Genomic DNA, 20,594 nt, shown 5'->3' on the forward strand with positions numbered 1-20,594 from the left:
TATTAAGCAGTTTAGTGAAAGGACATGGCATACTCATTGCATCAGGATTCAATTACATGTTTGACTATGCAAACATAATCCTGCTTGTAGACTTTAGGCAGTAGACATGATTATTTCCATTGAGACTGAGTTATGACTAATTTACCTCTTTGATGTAGCTCCAGTACTCAGTGGTATGCTGGAGTTAAAATGCTTAATGTCTTTTCAACACAACCCAGAGAACCGAGAACATGTGCCCAATAGTGTGCAAGGCTGGCAGTGGGTCTTCAAAGACAGAGGACGAGTTGTTGGCTTGGCATTTAACATGCCCTTTAGTCTGGAGAGACGCTGGGCGAAAAACACACACACACACGCACGCACACGCACACGCACACACACACACACACACACACACACACACACACACACACACACACACACACACACACACACACACACACACACACACACACACGACTACGCTGGGTACTCACTCAAAGACAGGCGGATGAGGGGGACATACTGTTTCTGGAGCTCAGTTGGGGGCCAACATCTGTCTTCTGTGACTCAGTGGAACCCTCACCCCCTGCCAATCTGTAAGTCACAGAGCACGACCATGTTTACAGCCACCCCCGCTGACGTCTAAGGAGGGCATTCCCTGGCTCCAATATATGAACTGACCATCCCGGTGGGTGGGTGGTCCTTCCATTAGTAAAGTTGTAAAGTTCACGGTCATGCTTCTGGATAAAGCCTTTAGCGTCTCCAAGGTTAGCCTCTTAGCAGCTGAATGTGCATGGCGTGGTCTGAAGTGAGATGGCTAGTAAACTGGTGCCATGGAATAGAGGACTGTTGGTCTTGATCAAAGGTGTTGGTTGACCAAGTAGAATAACCCCAATTCAAAGGCCAAAACAGTGTCTTATATGAGTGAGGATATGGGCATCTGTGTGGAAACACTTACAGAATAAGTTGTTCAATTTTCCCTTAGCTATGACACATCTTTCCTCAGGTCAGAAATTGTGGTCTACACTGTGTTAACACTAACTCCATGTTTCAGGGGTCAGCATGTCTCGCACTACTTAGATCTTCGGTCTAAAGGAAATATTTAACACATCATTATAGTCATCATGTACTACTAGAAACCCCTAATAGCCCATGTTCAGATTTCATCCTTCTGTAAACATCTAACTCCTCCAAGGAAATGTTATGGTTATTATGATAACTTCAAGTGTTTGGACTGATGTTGTATATTCCATTCAAAGGCCACAATGAAATGCATATAACTCACTGTCATGCCCACACACTTGACAGGTTGGGAAACTCCAATGTGTTGCTCCGATGTCTGGTCTGTCTTATACAATCAGTCAGAGCCACATTCCACTGGCCAAGACTACTGTATAACAGTCACCATGGACGGCTGTGATACACCACTCTACAGTAGTTCACTCATGACATAATTTATTATTTCACATCTAATTACTGTAAATTCAGTCATATGATTACGCATGCCTAAGCGGGGTTCTGCATGAACACTGTGCAAAACAGAAAAATAAGAAAGTCCCCGAGGTGAGCTTGTGTGTTCTGATTGACGCAAGTGCACATTTCACTGGAATTACAGTTGAAGTCGGAAGTTTACATACACCTTAGCCAAATACATTTAAACTCAGTTATTCACAATTCCTGACATTTAATCCCAGTAAAAATTCCCTGTTTTAGGTCAGTTAGGATCACCACTTTATTTTAAGAATGTGAAATGTCAGAATAATAGTAGAGAGAATTATTTATTTATGCTTTATTTATTTAATCACATTCCCAGTCAGAAGTCAGAAGTTTACATACACTCAATTAGTATTTTGTAGTATTTCTTTGAAATTGTTTAACTTTTTCGGGTAGCCTAAATTGTCAAATGTTTTCTGGTAGCCTTCCACAAGCTTCCCACAATAATTTGGATAAATTTTGGCCCATTCCTCCTGACAGAGCTGGTGTAACTGAGTCAGGTTTGTAAGGCCTCCTTGCTCGCACACGCTTTTTCAGTTCTGCCCACACATTTTCTATAGGATTGAGGTCAGTGCTTTGTGATGGTCACTCCAATACCTTGTTGTCCTTAAGCCATTTTGCCACAAATTTGGAAGTATGCTTGGGGTCATTGTCCATTTGGAAGACCCATTTGCGACCAAGCTTTCGCTTCCTGACTGATGTCTTGAGATGTTGCTTCAATATATCCACATAATTTTCCTTTCTCATGATGCTATCTATTTTGTGAAGTGCACCAGTCCCTCCTGTAGAAAAGCACCCCCACAACATGATACTGCCACCCCTGTGCTTCACGGTTGGGATGGTGTTCTTCGGCTTGCAAGTCTCCCCCTTTTTTCTCCAAACATACAATGGTCATTATGGCCAAACAGTTCTATTTTTGTTTCATCAGACCAAAGGACATTTCTCCAAAAAACATGATCTTTGTCCCCATGTGCAGTTGCAAACCGTTGTCTGGCTTTTTTATGGCGGTTTTGGAGCAGTCGCTTCTTCCTTGCTGAGCGGCCTTTCAGGTTATGTCGATATAGGACTCGTTTTACTGTGGATATAGATACTTTTGTACCTGTTTCCTCCAGCATCTTCACAAGGTCCTTTGTTGTTGTTCTGGGATTGATTTGCACTTTTCGCATCAAAGTACGCACATCTCTAGGAGACAGAAGGTGTCTCCTTCCTGAGCGGTATGACGGCTGCGTGGTCCCATGGTGTTTATACTTGCGTACTATTGTTTATACAGATGAGCGTGGTACCTTCAGGCATTTGGAAATTGCTCCCAAGGATGAACAAGACTTGTGGAGGTCTACAATTTTTGGGAGGAGATCTTGGCTGATTTCTTTTGATTGTCCCATGATACTTTGATTCCAAGATGGCATAGTAGTCAGACGTCTTGTCGTGTCCCGTGTATATATTTATATATATATATAAAAAGTATTATTTACCTAAAATCTGAAATCCACAATAGAAGCTAGCCAGAAGCAACCCAGAAGCTAACCAGAAGCTAGCCAGTTTACTGGCTAACATTAGTATTCAGCTAACCACGGTTTGTGGTCATCAGCTATCCTTTAGCTCGAAAAGCTATCGCCAGTTTTGTACAACGCGACTCAGACCAGAACATACCGGACCTATTTTTCTCTCCATATCCCCGGATTTGAACCTCAAGCTCTGGATATTTACACCTGGATCTCGCAGCTAGCTAGCTGCTATCCGTGTGATTATTGGCTTACGTCGATCCCGGAGCAAACATCAATTATTCCGGAGATAGCCAGCTGAAGAGTTCCATCAGCCACTCCTGGGCTACAATCACCTATCCGGACCCGTTTTACTGCCAATGCGGAGCCCCACCGGGCCTTCATGACTGGACTACCGACGTTATCTGCCCGAGGGAGTTATCCAACTGGCCCCTCCATCGCGACGTTACCTGAACGCCCATCTGCGGCCCGCTAATCGTTTAGCTGTCTTATCGGCTGCTATCTGAATAGGTCTATCGGACAAATTTCTTGGGTCACTATAACTATATCTATATTGCCAACTGGATTGATCCCCTCTACCACACGGAACCCCACTAATCTACCGTCGGAAACGCACGAGGTGGCTAAAAACAGACCTCCATCCTATGCTAGCTTGCTACCGATGGCCCGGCTAGCTGTCTGAATCACCGTTACCCCAACCAACCTCACTACTCACTGGTCCCTTATGATCACTCGACTAAGCATGCCTGTCCTTAATGTCAATATGCCTTGTCCATAGCTGTTCTGGTTAGTGTTTATTGGCTTATTTCACTGTAGAGCCTCTTGCCCTGCTCATTATACCTTATCCAACCTTTCAATTCCACCACCCACATATGCGATGAAATCACCTGGTTTGAATGATGTTTCTAGAGTTTCTACAATATCTCTCATCATCACTCAATACCTAGGTTTACCTCCACTATATTCACATCCTACCATACCTTTGTCTGTACATTATACTTTGAAGCTATTTTATCGCCCCCAGAAACCTCCTTTTACTCTCTGTTCCGGACGTTCTAGACGACCAATTCTCATAGCTTTTAGCCGTACCCTTATCCTACTCCTCCTCTGTTCCTCTGGTGATGTAGAGGTGAATCCAGGCCCTGCAGTGCCTAGATCCACTCCTATTCTCCAGGCGCGTTCTTTTGATGACTTCTGTAACCGTAATAGCCTTGGTTTCATGCATGTTAACATTAGAAGCCTCCTCCCTAAGTTTGTTTTATTCACTGCTTTAGCACACTCTGCCAACCCGGATGTTCTAGCCATGTCTGAATCCTGGCTTAGGAAGACCACCAAAAATTCTGAAATCTCCATTCCTAACTACAACATTTTCAGACAAGATAGAAGAGCCAAAGGGGGCGGTGTTGCAATCTACTGCAAAGATAGCCTGCAGAGTTCTGTCCTACTATCCAGGTCTGTACCCAAACAATTTGAACTTCTACTCTTAAAAATCCACCTCTCTAAAAACAAGTCTCTCACCGTTGCCGCCTGCTATAGACCACCCTCTGCCCCCAGCTGTGCTCTGGACACCATATGTGAACTGATTGCCCCCCATCTATCTTCAGAGCTCGTGCTGCTAGGCGACCTAAACTGGAACATGTTACAATCTAAGCTTGATGCCCTCAATCTCACACAAATTATCAATGAACCTACCAGGTACCACCCCAAAGCCGTAAACACGGGCACCCTCATAGATATCATCCTAACCAACTTGCTCTCTAAATACACCTCTGCTGTTTTCAACCAAGATCTCAGCAATCACTGCCTCATTGCCTGCATCCGTAATGGGTCAGCGGTCAAACGACCTCCACTCATCACTGTCAAACGCTCCCTGAAACACTTCAGCGAGCAGGCCTTTCTAATCGACCTGGCCCGGGGTATCCTGGAAGGATATTGATCTCATCCCGTCAGTAGAGGATGCCTGGTTATTTTTTTAAATGCCTTCCTCACCATCTTAAATAAGCATGCCCCATTCAAGAAATTTAGAACCAGGAACAGATATAGCCCTTGATTCTCTCCAGACCTGACTGCCCTTAACCAACACAAAAACATCCTATGGCGTTCTGCATTAGCATCGAACAGCCCTCGTGATATGCAACTTTTCAGGGAAGCTAGAAACCAATATACACAGGCAGTTAGAAAAGCCAAAGCTAGCTTTTTCAAGCAGAAATTAGCTTCCTGTAACACAAACTCAAAAAAGTTCTGGGACACTGTAAAGTCCATGGAGAATAAGAACACCTCCTCCCAGCTGCCTACTGCGCTGAGGACAGGAAACACTGTTACCACCGATAAATCCACTATAATGGAGAATTTCAATAAGCATTTTTCTACAGCTGGCCATGCTTTCCACCTGGCTACCCCTACCCCGGTCAACAGCACTGCACCCCCCACAGCAACTCGCCCAAGCCTTCCCCATTTCTCCTGAAAGAGCTGAAAGAGCTGCAAAATCTGGACCCCTACAAATCAGCCGGGCTAGACAATCTGGACCCTTTCCTTCTAAAATGATCTGCGCAAATTGTTGCCACCCCTATTACTAGCCTGTTCAACTTCTCTTTTGTGTCGTCTGAGATTCCCAAAGATTGGAAAGCAGCTGCGGTCATCCCCCTCTTCAAAAGGGGGGACACTCTTGACCCAAACTGCTACAGACCTATATCTATCCTACCTGCCTTTCTAAGGTCTTCGAAAGCCAAGTCAACAAACAGATTACCGACCATTTCGAATCCCACCATACCTTCTCCGCTATGCAATCTGGTTTCAGAGCTGGTCATGGGTGCACCTCAGCCACGCTCAAGGTCCTAAACGATATCCTAACCGCCATCGATAAGAAATAATACTGTGCATTCATTGACCTGGCCAAGGCTTTCGACTCTGTCAATCATCACATTCTTATTGGCAGACTCGATAGCCTTGGTTTCTCAAATGATTGCCTCACCTGGTTCACCAACTACTTCTCTGATAGAGTTCAGTGTGTCAAATCGGAGGGCCTGTTGTCCGGGCCTCTGGCAGTCTCTATGGGGGTGCCACATCGTTCAATTCTTGGACCGACTCTCTTCTCTGTCAATGATGTCGCTCTTGCTGCTGGTGTGTCTCTGATCCACCTCTACGCAGACGACACCATTCTGTATACCTCTCGCCCTTCTTTGGACACTGTGTTAACAACCCTCCAGACAAGCTTCAATGCCACACAACTCTCCTTCCGTGGCCTCCAATTGCTCTTAAATACAAGTAAAACTAAATGCATGCTCTCCCGCCCGTCCAACATCACTACTCTGGACGGTTCTGACTTAGAATATGTGGACAACTACAAATACCTAGGTGTCTGGTTAGACTGTAAACTCTCCTTCCAGACTCACATCAAACATCTCCAATCCAAAGTTAAATCTAGAATTGGCTTCCTATTTCGCAACAAAGCATCCTTCACTCATGCTGCCAAACATACCCTTGTAAAACTGACCATCCTACCGATCCTCGACTTCGGCGATGTCATTTACAAAATAGCCTCCAATACCCTACTCAATAAATTGGATGCAGTCTATCACAGTGCCATCCGTTTTGTCACCAAAGCCCCATATACTACCCACCACTGCGACCTGTACGCTCTCGTTGGCTGGCCCTCGCCTCATACTCATCGCCAAACCCACTGGCTCAAGGTCATCTACAAGACCCTGCTAGGTAAAGTCCCCCCTTATCTCAGCTCGCTGGTCACCTTAGCAACACCCACCTGTAGCACGTGCTCCAGCAGGTATATCTCTCTGGTCACTCCCAAAACTAATTCTTCCTTTGGCCGCCTCTCCTTCCAGTTCTCTGCTGCCAATGACTGGAATGAACTACAAACATCTCTGAAACTGGAAACACTTATCTCCCTCACTAGCTTTAAGCACCAGCTGTCAGAGCAGCTCACAGATTACTGCACCTGTACATAGCCCATCTATAATTTAGCCCAAACAACTACCTCTCCCCCGACTGTATTTATTTATTTATTTTCCTCCTTTGCACCGCATTATTTCTATCTCTACTTTGCACATTCTTCCACTGCAAATCTACCATTGCAGTGTTTTACTTGCTATATTGTATTTACTTCACCACCATGGCCTTTTTTTGCCTTTACCTCCCTTATCTCACCTCATTTGCTCACATTGTATATAGACTTATTTTTCTACTGTATTATTGACTGTATGTTTGTTTTACTCCATGTGTAACTCTGTGTTGTTGTATGTGTCGAACTGCTTTGCTTTATCTTGGCCAGGTCGCAATTGTAAATGAGAACTTGTTCTCAACTTGCCTACCTGGTTAAATAAAGGTGAAATATAAAATAAATAAATAAAATATCAGGCAAAGAGGCACTGAGTTTGAAGGTAGGCCTTGAAATACATCCACAAGTACACCTCCAATTGACTCAAATTATGTCAATTAGCCAATCAGAAGCTTCTAAAGCCATGACATCATTTTCTGGAATTTTCCAAACTGTTTAAAGGCACAGTCAACTTAGTGTATGAAAACTTCTGACCCACTGGAATTGTGATACAGTGAATATAAGTGAAATAATCTTTCTGTAAACAATTGTTGGGATAATTACTTGTCATGCACAAAGTAGATGTCCTAACCGACTTGCCAAAACTATAGCTTGTTAACAAGAAATTTGTGGAGTGGTTGATAAACAAGTTTTAATGACTCCAACCTACGTCCTAACCGACTTGACAAAACTATAGATTTTTAACAAGACATTTGTGGAGTGGTTAAAAAACGAGGTTAATGACTCAAACCTAAGTGTATGTATAATTCCGACTTCAACTGTACATACACTATGCATACAATATGCAAAAGTATGTGGACACTTCAAATTAGTGGATGAGCAATTTCAGCCACACTCGTTGCTGACAGGTGTATAACATCGAGCATACAGCCATTTCATCTCCATGGACAAACATTGGGAGTAGAATGGCCTTACTGAAGAGCTCTGTGAATTTCAACGTGGACAACTGTAAGTGCTGTTATTGTGAAGTAGAAATGTCTAGGAGCAACAATGGCTCAGCAGCGAAGTGGTACTGTAGGCCACACAAGCTTACAGATTGGGACCGCCGAGTGCTGAAAAATCGTCTGTCCTCGGTTGAAACACTCACTACCGAGTTCCAAACTGCCTATGGCAGCAAAGTCAGCACAATACCTGTTCGTTGGGAGCTTCATGAAATGGGTTTCCATGGTCGAGCAGCCGCACATCAGCCTCACATCACCATGCGCAATGGAAACATCGGCTATAGTGGTGTAAATCACGCCGCCATTGGACTCTGGAACAGTGGTAACTCGTTCTCTCGAGTGATGAATCACGCTTCATCAATCTGGGTTTGGCCGATGCCAGGAGATTGCTACCTGCCTCAATGAATAGTGCCAACTATAAAGTTTGGTGGAGGAGGAATAATGGTCTGGGGCTGTTTTTCATGGTTCGGGCTAGGCCCCTTAATTCCAGTGAAGGGAAATCTTAAAGCTACAGCATACAATCCCATTCTAAATTATTCTGTGCTTCCAACTTTGTGGCAACAGTTTGGAGAAGGCACTTTCCTGTTTCAGCATGACATGTCCCCCATGCACAAAGTGAGGTCCATACAGAAATGGTTTGTCAAGATCGGTGTGGAAGAACTTGACTGGCCTGCACAGTGCCCTGACCTCAACCCCATCAAACAGCTTTGGGATGAATTGGAACGCCAACTGTGAGCCGGGCCTAATCGCTCAACATCAGTGCCCAACCTCACCAATGCTCTTGTGGCTGAATGGAAACAAGTCCCCGCAGCCATGTTACAACATATAGTGGAGGCTGTTATAGCAACAAAGGGGAACCAACTCCATATTAATGCCTATAATTTTGGAATGAGATGTTTGACAAGCAGGTGTCCACATACTTTTGGTCATGTAGTGTGTCTAGCATAATCTGGTTTTCCACCTGCTCGCTATGCAGCTCACACTGCCTTTCTTCCCCTAGTCTGCTTTCAAACTAATTTTAAACATTTTTTTCTGCTGCAGGGAGGTATGGGACAGACAGGTGACTATGGCCATGTTGGGGAGCCAGGCTCTAAGGTAAGACATACCCTCAGAAGTCAACACCTTTGTTTCAATGTTTGTTTGTGTTTAAACAAATTCATAAAATGTGTATAACAACAACCTGTCTCCCTCAGGGCATTGAAGGAATCAAAGGAAACAAGGGAATGAGAGGACTTCATGGCCTTGATGTAATCCACCATCAAACACATTTCCATAATCTCTTTAGCTGGTTAGTGGTGTCACAGTACAGATTAGTGCTAACGAGCTGCTGTGTTTCAGGGCGACAGAGGTCCCAAAGGTCTGAAGGGATTACAAGGCGCCGGGGACTTCAAGGTAGATTGTGTTGTGGTTCGTCATGGAGCATGTGGTCTCTCTTCAAATCCCTTAGGCTTCCACTCAGCATATGCAGATTGCAGAGTCATATATACAGTATATAATAATTATGGCTCCGAGCATATGTAGTCATTTTGAAAAGTAACAAAGTTGCTACTTTTAATGAGTGTGTTGTTTTCCTGAGTGTCGTGCTTGTACTATGTAATAGAAGATTAAGAGGGTCTCATATGGGTGTTTTGATGATTACAGGGAACTCGGGGGTCACCTGGAGAGCTGGGTGAGACCGGAGAACAAGGAGGAACTGTACGTTTTTCTAAAGATGGATGACACATATTGCAGTATTGTCATTGGTTTTATCATCATTGACTAACTTGTCTGTCTTCTTGAAGGGAGATCCAGGTCCACTTGGATATGAAGGATTTCCAGGATATACAGGAGTGAAAGTGAATATCATTTAATCCACCAGACAGTCTTATTTCTCCATGTTCTCTCATATGAATGATTTCATTTTCAATAACATTGTATGCTTGTATTCTTGTTGGTAGGGAGAAGAAGGGCCCTCTGGTGTTGAAGGACCGGTTGGGGCACAGGGAGCGCAGGTATGTTGAGGGGCCACACAGTCAAGCCCACTTGTTATGATAATCATAGCCGCGGGAAGTAGGGGTGCTTGAAAAATCTGATAATAATACTTTTACATTTTTTATTTTTTTTAAATAATAAAAAATAAAGAACGGAAATATCACATTTACACAAGTATTCAGACCCTTTACTCAGTACTTTGTTGAAGCACCTTTGGGTGATTACAGCCTCAAGTCTTCTTAGTATGACGCTACAAGCTTGGCACACCTGTATTTGGGGAGTTTCTCCCATTCTTCAAGCTCTGTCAGGTTGGATGGGGAGCATCCCGGCAAAGTTATTTTCAGGTCTCTCCAGAGATGTTCGATTGGGTTCAAGTCCAGGCTCTGGCTGGGCCACTCAAGGACGTGATGCCAGACGTGATACTTGGCATTCAGGCCAAATAGTTCAATCTTGGTTTCATCAAACCAGAGAATCATGTTTCTCATGGAGAGCCCTTTCCTGTCTTTTTGGCATACTCCAAGCAGGCTGTCATGTGCCTTTTACTGAGGAGTGGCTTCTGGCTGGCCACTCTACCATAAAGGTCTGATTGATGGAGTGCTGCAGAGATGGTTGTCCTTCTGGAAGGTTCTCCCATCTCCACAGAGGAACTCTGGAGCTCTATCAGAGTGACCATTGGGTTCTTGGTCGACTCCCTGACCAAGGTCCTTCTCCCCCGATTGCTCAGTTTGGCCGGGCAGCCAGCTCTAAGAAGAGTCTTGGTGGTTCCAAACTTCTTCAATTTAAGAATGATGGAGGCCACTGTGTTCTTGGGGATCTTTAATGCTGCAGACATTTTTTGGTACCCTTCCTCAGATCTGTGCCTCGACACTCGGAGCTCTATGGACAATTCCATCGACCTCATGGCTTGTGGGATCAGCTGTGGGATCTTATATAGGGAGATGTGTGCCTTTCTAAATCATGTCCAATCAATTGAATTGACCACAGGTGGACTCCAATCAAGTTGTAGAAACATTTCAAGGATGATCAATGGTAACAGGATTCAACAGAGCTGTAAAGGTTGTCAATGTAGTTCTTCTCCTCAGACGAGGAGGAGCATGGATCGGACCAAGATGCGGAGTAGGAGGTATTCATGATTTAATGGCAAACCAACAAAACACTACAAATTTACAAAACAACAAACGTGACTAACCTGCAACAGTCCTGTGTGGCCCAAACGCTGACACAAGAACAAACACCCACAAAACACCAGTGAAACCCTGGCTGCCTTAGTATGACTCTCAATCAGAGACAAACGATACACACCTGTCTCTAATTGAGAATCATACCAGGCCGAACACAAAACCCCACATACAAATAGAAAACATAGACTAACCCACCCAACTCACGCCCTGACCAACTAAAACAAATACATAACAAAGGAAAACAGGTCAGGAACGTGACAGAATCCCCCCCTTAAGGTGCGAACTCCGGGCGCACCAGCACAAAGTCTAGGGGAGGGTCTGGGTGGGCGTCTGTCCACGGTGGCAGCTCTGGCGCTGGGCGAGGTCCCCACCCCACCATAGTCACTCCCCGCTTCCGTATCCCCCGCCCAATGACCACCCTCCAACTAAACCCACCTAAATGAAGGGGCAGCATCGGGATAAGGGGCAGCACCGGGATAAGGGGCAGCAGCTCCGGGATAAGGGGCAGCAGCTCCGGGATAAGGGGCAGCAGCTCCGGGATAAGGGGCAGCTGCTCCGGGATAAGGGGCAGCTCCGGACTGAGTGGCAGCTCCGGACTGAGTGGCAGCTCCGGACTGAGTGGCAGCTCCGGACTGAGTGGCAGCTCCGGACTGAGTGGCAGCTCCGGACTGAGTGGCAGCTCCGGACTGAGTGGCAGCTCAAGACTGGAGGGCAGCTCATGACTGGAGGGCAGCTCATGACTGGAGGGCAGCTCATGACTGGAGGGCAGCTCATGACTGGAGGGCAGCTCATGACTGGAGGGCAGCTCATGACTGGAGGGCAGCTCCTGACTGGCGGGCGTCTCTGGCAGCTCCTGACTGGCGGGCGTCTCTGGCAGCTCCTGACTGGCGGGCGTCTCTGGCAGCTCCTGACTGGCGGGCGTCTCTGGCAGCTCCTGACTGGCGGGCGTCTCTGGCAGCTCCTGACTGGCGGGCGTCTCTGGCAGCTCCTGACTGGCGGGCGTCTCTGGCAGCTCCTGACTGGCGGACGGCTCTAATGGCTCGTGGCAGACGGATGACTCAGACGGCGCTGGGTAGACGGATGGCTCAGACGGCGCTGGGCAGACGGATGGCTCAGACGGCGCTGGGCAGACGGATGGCTCAGACGGCGCTGGGCAGACGGATGGCTCAGACGGCGCTGGGCAGACGGATGGCTCAGGCACCGCTGGGCAGACAGCAGACTCTGGCCGGCTGAGACGCACTATAGGCCTGATGCGTGGTGCCGGAACTGGAGGTACCGGGCTGAGGGCACGCACCTCAGGGCGAGTGCGGGGAGGAGGAACAGGGCTCTGGTGATGCACTGGAAGCCTGGTGCGTGGTGTAGGCACTGGTGGTACTGGGCTGGGGCGGGAAGGTGGCGCCGGATATACCGGACCGTGAAGGAGGACACGCGCTCTTGAGCACCGAGCCTCTCCAACCTTACCAGGTTGAATGGTCCCCGTAGCCCTGCCAGTGCGGCGAGGTGGAATAGCCCGCACTGGGCTATGCAGGCTAACCGGGGACACCGCCTGTAAGGCTGGTGCCATGTACGCCGGCCCGAGGAGACGTACTGGAGGCCAGATACGTTGGGCCGGCTTCATGACATCCGGCTCGATGCCCAACCTAGCCCTCCCAGTGCGGCAAGGTGGAATAGCCCGCACTGGGCTAAGCACGCGTACTGGGGACACCGTGCGCTTTACCGCATAACACGGTGTCTGACCAGTACGACGCCCTCTCACTCCACGGTAAGCCCGGGGAGTTGACTCAGGTATCCAACCCGGCTTCGCCACACCCCCCTTTAGCCCCCCCCCCCCCCCCAAGAAATTTTTGTGTGAGCCTCTCGGGTTTCCAGCCACTCTGCCTTGCAAGCGCCTCATAATGCCGCCTTTCCGCTTTCGCTGCCTCCAGCTCCGCTTTGGGGCGGCGACACTCCACTGGCTGTGCCCAGGGTCCTTTACCGTCTAGGATCTCCTCCCAAGTCCATTCCTCTTCTCTCCATTGCTTTGGTTCTTGCCGTCCTTCTCCAATCCGCTTGGTCCTGGTTTGGTGGGTGTTTCTGTAAAGGTTGTCAATGTAGTTCTCCTCCTCGGACGAGGAGGAGCATGGATCGGACCAAGATGCGGAGTAGGAGGTATTCATGATTTAATGGCAAACCAACAAAACACTACAAATTAACAAAACAACAAACGTGACTAACCTGCAACAGTCCTGTGTGGCCCAAACGCTGACATAAGAACAAACACCCACAAAACACCAGTGAAACCCTGGCTGCCTTAGTATGAATCTCAATCAGAGACAAACGATACACACCTGTCTCTAATTGAGAATCATACCAGGCCGAACACAAAACCCCACATACAAATAGAAAACATAGACTAACCCACCCAACTCACGCCCTGACCAACTAAAACAAATACATAACAAAGGAAAACAGGCCAGGAACGTGACAAGAGCTCAATTTTGAGTATCATAGCAAAGGGTCTGAATAGTTACGTAAATAAGGTATTTATGTTTTTAATTTTTTTATAAACATGCAAAAATTTAGACACCTGTTTTTGCTTTGTCATTATGGGGTATTGTGTGTATGTTGATGAGGACATGTGTTATTTACTACATTTTAGATTAAGGCTGTAACTTAACAAAATGTGGAAAATGGTCTGAATACTTTCCTGAATGCACTGTACATATCTATCTCAAATATTTTGTACCCCTGCACAATGATCAGGTGCTGGTCCTCCCTGTATATAGCTTTATTATTATTTCATTCCACTTATGTTACTTTTTAATTTCCCTTCACTGGGAAGGGCTCGTAGGCAAGCATTTCTTGGTAAAGTCTACTGCCGTTGGAGTTCGGCGCATGTGACAAATAACACTTTATTTGAATTGAAAGTAAAGTTTGTGTCATTTCAGTGAAACATAATAAATATACAGAATAAATGAAGCCACAGAGGTTTTACATTAGTACATTTTTTTGTTTTCATCCCAGATGTGGTTTGTCTTGACGTTGACGTTCTATGTCTTGACAGGGTGTTGTAGGTGATCCTGGAGAGACCGGAGCTACTGGGGAAAAGGGCAAACCTGTACGTATGTCACATCATCACGTCTCTCATTTCTAAACATGCAAACAGTTCCTCCGCTTTACATTATTCACCAACAACAATAGTATATATTTACAAGCATATGCAGTAGAACTAGAAATGGACATACTGCTATATCAAATAAAATACCAACAGTCTCATTATTCAACTTGTTTGTCAACACCAGGGTGCCCAAGGAGCAGAAGGAAGATATGGCACCATTGGACAAAAGGTGAGTTATTCCGACTAAAATGTACATTTAATCTCAGAGATGAGCAAGCTTTGGCAAACCTTTAGTAACACCAATATCAACATATCTCTACAGGGCATTATTGGAGACCCTGGTTTGCCTGGGAGAGATGGTGACATAGGAGTAGAGGTAGGTTCACAGTCTTTTATCATCCATGATGCTATTTACAGGAATGCTTTGACCTTGTGTACCATGTATTCTTAGGACATCAGCAACATGTCGAATACCCCTCACGAGACATGATGACCCTGGGAATGTGCACCATATATATTGTCTGTATCTGATCTGTTCTATTATCTATCCGTTCTCAAGGCTTATCAAGGACCACAGGGCCCGGAGGGCAGAAACGGACAATTCGGAATAATGGTAACAGAACTAGCCAATAAAACAAACATTTTATTTATTAGATTCATATATGTTAATTAAAGTGTGTGGTTTTACCCTAAACAGGGGGAGAAAGGAATGCTGGGGCCGGAAGGGGAGATGGGGCATCAAGGCCAAACTGTAAGTACCGTCGTCTTTCACATCTTTCACACCAAAGTTCCAAAGGCTGGGCCTAATATAGTGTATAAGAGGTCATACAAGAAGTTTTGTAGTGATTCTTATGTTGATGATTTAAATAATATTTCCTGGTCTGTGGTGTGTAATGAGGAGCAACCAGATGCTTCACATGACACATTTATGGAATTGCTTATTCCAGTTACTAATAAGCATGCACCCATTAAGAAAATGACGGTAAAAGTTGTTAAATCCCTGTGGATTGAGGAGGAATTAAAAAATAGTATGGTTGAGAGGGATGGGCAAAAGGGATGGCAAATAAGTCTGGTAGCACAACCGATTGGCAAACATACTGCAAATTGAGAAATCATGTGACTAAACTGAATAAAAATAATAAGAAGCTATACTATGAAACAAAGATAAATTATATAAAGAATGACATTAAAAAGCTTTGGAGCACCTTAAATTAAATTTTGGATAAAAAGGCAAAGAGCTCCATCATTCATTGAATCGGATGGCTCATTCATCACAAAACCCACTGATATTGACAACTACAAGATCAGCAAACTTAGGCATGACATGCCACCAACAAACGCTGACACTACACATCCAAGTATATCTGACCAAATTATGAAAGACAAGCATTGTAATTTTGAATTCCGTAAAGTGGAAGAGATGAAAAAATGATTGTCTATCAACAAAGACAAACTACCGGGGTCTGACAACTTGGATGGAAAATTACTGAGGATAATAGCAGATGATATTGCCACTCTTATTTTCCATATATTCAATTCAAGCCTACTAGAAGGTGTGTGCCCTCAGGCCTGGAGGGAAGCAAAAGTAAATCCACTATCTAAGCCCTCTTTACTGGCTCAAATAACTTAGTAAACTTTTGGAAAAAACAGTGTTTGACCAGATAGAATGCTATTTTAGAGTAAACAAATTGACTTTCAGCAGGGAAGGACATTCAACAAGCACAGCACTTACATAAATGACTGATTATTGGTTGAGAGAAATTGATGATAATAAGATTGTGCAGTCTGGCTTTTGACATTATCGATCATAGTCTGCTGGTGGAAAATCGTATGTGTTAAGCCTTTATACCCCCTGCTATATTGTGGATAAAGAGTTACCTGTCTAACAGAACACAGAGGGTGTTCTTTATTTATTTTATTTAGCTAGGGAAGTCAGTTAGGAACAAATTCTTATTTACAAATACAGCCTACCCTGGCCAAACCCTAACCCAGACGACACTGGGCCAATTGTGCGCCGCCCTATGGGACTCCCAATCACAGCCGGTTGTGGTACAGCCTGGAATCGAACCAGGGTCTGTAGTGATGCCTTTAGCACTGAAATGCAGTGCCTTAGACCACTGCGCCACTCGGGAACCTTGTTAATGGAAGCCTCTCCAACATAATCCAGGTAGAATCAGGAATTCCCCAGGGCAGCTTTCTAGGCCCCTTACTTTTTTCAATCTTTACTAATGACATGCTACTGGCTTTGAGTAAAGCCAGTATATTATTGTATGCGGATGACTCAACACTATACACGTCAGCTACTACAGCGACTGAAATGACCGGAACACTTAACAAAGAGCTGCAGTTAGTTTCAGAATGGGAGGCAAGGAATAAGTTTGACCTAAATATTTAAAAAACTAAAAGCATGGTATTTGGGACAATGCCTCAAAAACCTGAAACTAAATCTTGTAATGAATAATGTGGAAATTGAGCAAGTTGAGGTGACTAAAGTGCTTGGAGTAACCCTGGATTGTAAACTGTCATGGTCAAAACAACAGTATGAGGAGAAGTCTGTCCATAATAAAGCACTGCTCTGGCTTCTTAACAGCACTATCAACAAGGCAGGTACTACAGGCCCTAGTTTTGTTGACACATGCACTACTGTTTAGTCGTTTGGTCAGGTGCCACAAGAGGGACTTAGGAAAATTTCAATTGGCTCAGAACAGGGCAGCATGGCTGGCCCTTGGATGTACATAGAGAGCTAACATTAATAATATGCATGTCAATTTCTTCTGGCTCAAAGTGGAGGAGAGACTGACTTCATCACTACTTGTATTTGTGAGATGTATTGAATGCACAGAGCTGTCTGTTTGGACTACTGACACACAGCTCTACATAGAGCCATGACTACATGGATCTCTATTCCACATCAGGTAACTGATGCAAGCAGTAGAATCAGATAAAAAAAACTGAAAACTGATAAAAATACACCTTATGCAACAGTAGGGACTGTGACGAGACACAAACACAGGCACAGACACATGCATACACACAGGATAACATATGCACTATACACACACGTACATATGGATTTTGTGCTGTAGATATGTGGTAGTAGAGTAGTGGCCTGAGGGCACACACTTAATGTGTTGTGAAATCTGTTGTGAATGTATTGAAATGTTTTTAAAATTATGTAACTGCCTTAATTTTGCTGGACCCCATTGGCAGCAGCTAATGGGGATCCATAATAAATACAAATACAAATACAAATCTTCACACGTCTCACTTTAAGGACCCATTGCATTCAAGGAGGAGTATTAAGGAGCAGCACTATTTAATGTATCCTTCTCAACAGATGTCTGTGTCCAGTCATTTGCCATCCTACTGTACAGGATCATTTTTTACTGTGAAAATTAAGTGATCCCTCTGCTAAATTTAAGAAATGCTTCTCTCTCCAGGGCCCCAGGGGTTATAAGGGATCAGCAGCAAAGCCAGGAAGACCCGGATTTATTGGACCCCCAGGACCTGTCGTGAGTGTTCCGGATGACTCTTTGTAAACTATTTGAAATACAAGTTAATCTCTCCAAACCACTAAAACATGTAATTTCTCCAACAGGGGCATGTGGGAGTAGCTGGACTGCCAGGCCCCAAGGTAATCAACGTTATTCACCTACTGTACTGCTAGAAGAGCAACATGTAGGGAGTACTATAATGAAGTGTGATAGCACTCAAATTATGAAGTCAAGTGTCAAGACATTCATTAGTCTACACCTAGATCACATAACATTATCACCACATATCTCTGTGTTCTCAACGCTAAGGTAAATCTGGTGACCAATACCTATATACTGTACTGTAAGTGTTAGTGAATTTAGATGACGTTCTTCAGAATGTTACATAAAAGCACAGCTTTGCAATTAACTGATTTGATCATGAGACTTGCTACTGTATTCAATACAGTACCAACATTTCACGACTAAGTTACAACACTAGACGAAACACTAGACCTACCCTAAATCAATATCCAGAGATGTGCACAGACAAAATGTATTACCTGTCCTGTCTTTACATTTTTGGTCATTTTATAGAGCAGCCGGATACAATTGTCATGTTACTGCTGACGGTTCTTGAGGATTCATGTGTCACCACAAACAGAGCTTCTGTAGCTCACTACCCCCCATTAACCAGTCAACCACCCCACATCAATCCCCATGTCCAGGGTGGAACAACAAAAAACTAGTGGATGATTCATTTAGTTCTCCCCGCCTGACTGGCTCTCCTCTTCTCCTTAATAATTCTCAAATGGCTGCTCTGCTCTTAAGGCATGTTCACTAGTGGTGACAAACTGGCTTTCACGGCAGAGCCATGGCTCTTGTTTCACAGAAAATCCCATTCTCTCCCCATCTGAACCTGAGGTGACGTAGGTACTAAACTCCCTTGGGGGCCTTTTCAGGGCCTGTTCTACCTGTTTATGTGCCTGCTGATACAAAACTCAAAGCTTGCTTTGAACAATGTGGTCTGGACGGGGCCTTTTACAGGTGTTTACAGGATGGCTTTCTTACAATCCTCTCCATCATATGTGCGTTAAACAATCAATGTGTCTGTTTATGTATTATGAAACATGTAAATTCTGTCACAGCGTGAAACCACATTCTCTGATGTAGAGTGAGAACAATGCAGATTCCATAGAACCCCGGAAGTAGTTCGATCAAATATTTGACTCTCAACGAGATGAATTAATGCAGCTGTTCATGCATTTCAAAACATGTAAAAAAATGTACGGCATAAAACGACCATCACTCATGCAGACTGCAGAGCTGTATATATAAAACCCCGGATGTGTAGATCAAATATAGGACTTTCAACATGTTTTTTAAGTTTGATCCTGTCTGATGAGAGACAACTCCCACTGCACTGCAGTGCATAGCACACTCCATGTTGGCTGCGTCATTAGATGGCTTGTAGTGGCTTCAGACTACAAAGTGTGTGTGAGTAAAACCATGGGCTTCTTTGTTCTCTTTCCAGTGTCAGCTCTCAAATCAGAATATAACCTATTTTAAGAGCCTTTCGTGCTGGCTTTAAAAGCCCTCAAAAGGCTAAATGGATTAAGACATGAAAATCAGTATCTGTACAAGCCTTAATCTATTTGTTTAGTAACTCTTATTTGTTTTTCTCAAAAGTCTGAATCATGTTATGGACTTCATTAAAATGTTATTAAACACTCTCCCAGGAACACTAAATAGAATTGTTGTGAATTAGGCATTTAGCACTTTGCATCTCCTTTTCTTGTCATTCTTTGTGTACCTGTAATTGTTATGAAGACATCAGACTGATACAGAGTCTAAAGGGAGACATGGATTGGCCTGCTGTTGGAACATGATGTCACCCACAAAACAAAGTAGGTTTTGCAGTAGTTCTGATGTACATGTTTATTTAACATTTGCCATCCATCAGGACAGAGGCGATATCCTGTTCCTGGATGAGAAAAAGAAGATGGCAAAGATTTGTGGGCCATCAAAGACTAGTAGAGATGAATGAATGTGCGAGTAACACTGTCCTATAGATCAGATGAATTAGAGTCAAAGAAGGTAGCAAGGACATGCTGTGTTCTTCCTAGGTTTTGGCCTTTCTAGGGAGTTTTTCCTAGCCACCGTGCTTCTACACCTGCATTACTAGCTGTTTGGGGTTTTAGGCTGGGTTTCTGTACAGCACTTCGAGACATTAGCTGATGTACGAAGGGCTATATAAAATAAAATTGATTGATTGATTGATTGTGTTTCAGTCCATGAGGACTACATGTTCAGACAGACAGTCTGTGAAAAATAAGTAGAATGTGCAATGGCATTTTAATCATCTGTTTTGTTTCAATTGTATCTTACAGGGAGATACAGGCATTGAAGGGATCCAAGGAGTCAACGGTGCAAAGGTACTTATACTATTGCTTTGTTTTTCATGTATAAAATGTCATTGTGTTCAATTGTTTCTACTTCATCTTGAACAGTATTCATGAAGCCCATGTTATCTATCTGTACTCACTCTGGGTTTATTTACTTTCCATAGGGAGAAAAGGGCGAAAAGGGCCCCAAAGGAGAGGTAAATATACTTTACTTGCATTGTAGTGCCATAGTCACATACAGTGAAAGAAAATGGGGACAACAGAGTCATTGCAGAAGACATTTGTAAGAAGAATTGTTGTTAAGTCTCCCGAGTGGTGCAGCAGGCCAAAGAGTCTGATTCAACTCTTTGGCCTGAATGTCAAGCATCACATCTGGAGGAAACCTGGCACTATCCCTACGGTGAAGCATGGTGGTGGCAGCATCATGCTGTGGGGATGTTTTTCAGCGGAAGTGACTGGGAGACGAGTCGGGATCGAGG

General features: G+C 44.5%; 1 pseudogene; it reads left to right on the top strand.

Moving 5' to 3' along the window:
* Window positions 1–20,594, top strand: part of LOC129859981 (collagen alpha-1(IX) chain-like) — a 35,825-nt pseudogene that overhangs the window by 4,840 nt on the left and 10,391 nt on the right.

Source organism: Salvelinus fontinalis, chromosome 1 (assembly GCF_029448725.1).
Source record: "Salvelinus fontinalis isolate EN_2023a chromosome 1, ASM2944872v1, whole genome shotgun sequence".
NCBI lineage: Eukaryota > Metazoa > Chordata > Actinopteri > Salmoniformes > Salmonidae > Salvelinus > Salvelinus fontinalis.